This window comes from Jaculus jaculus, chromosome 11 (assembly GCF_020740685.1).
Source record: "Jaculus jaculus isolate mJacJac1 chromosome 11, mJacJac1.mat.Y.cur, whole genome shotgun sequence".
Taxonomy (NCBI): domain Eukaryota; kingdom Metazoa; phylum Chordata; class Mammalia; order Rodentia; family Dipodidae; genus Jaculus; species Jaculus jaculus.
In genome coordinates, this window is record NC_059112.1 from 34,525,629 (window position 1) to 34,526,460 (window position 832).

General features: G+C 35.9%; 1 pseudogene; it reads left to right on the forward strand.

The window, feature by feature from the left end:
• The first annotated feature begins 341 nt into the window (after positions 1-341).
• LOC123453489 lies at positions 342-488 on the forward strand (annotated as a pseudogene).
• The last annotated feature ends 344 nt before the right edge of the window (positions 489-832 follow it).

Consider the following 832-nt stretch of genomic DNA (forward strand, 5'->3'; position numbering starts at 1 on the left):
TGAATCCCCCATTTAGTCAAGCAACCTCATACAGGATAGCCATCTCTCTGACTTCTACTCCCCTAACCAGCATCAAGAATCTGTACACATCACCCTTGCTTATTTCGCCAGTTGTCCTTAGTTTCAGGGGGTAGATCACAGATGAGCCTAAATAATGGTACCAAACTGCCTGTATTTACTGAAAAGAAAACTAATAAATTAAATTTAAAAAAAAAAAAAAAAGAATCTGTACACTTGGAGGATGTTACAAAATTGTCTCATTTAATTAACAATGATCTCTCAACAGCTTCTCATTTTCAGCACTTTGAGGAGTTTTGAGTCTCAATATCTCCATAGAGAAGCTACTTACCTGGCAGGGTAGAAACTATGATCACAAAGGTGGTTTTCCATTGCTCTCTGGATGTGCTGACACCTGCGATTTCACCAAATGTGGGAAACTCAATTGCATAATTTGTGGTACTGGAGGACTGCTTTCATGCTATATCAGAAAAGAGAGAGAGAGAGAACCAGAGAGAGAGAAAGAGCGAGATAGAGAGAGAGAGAGAGAAACTACTTTGGCCAGCAATGAGAGCAACACCAATATTCTGCCTACCTTTTCCTCTTCCTCCTCCTCTTCTCCCTCCCCCTTTTTCTTGAGACTTGCTTGAAGAGATAGGATAACAATTAATACATTAAATTACACTAGTCTGTCTGATTAATATGAAGATTTATCAACTAATGAAATATTTATTGTATTTATCAAATTTTCATTTTTTATATTTCATAGAAATATTATTGCCATTTTTATTTCTTTTCTTCTGCCTCGTTCCTATTTATTTATTTATGTATTTAT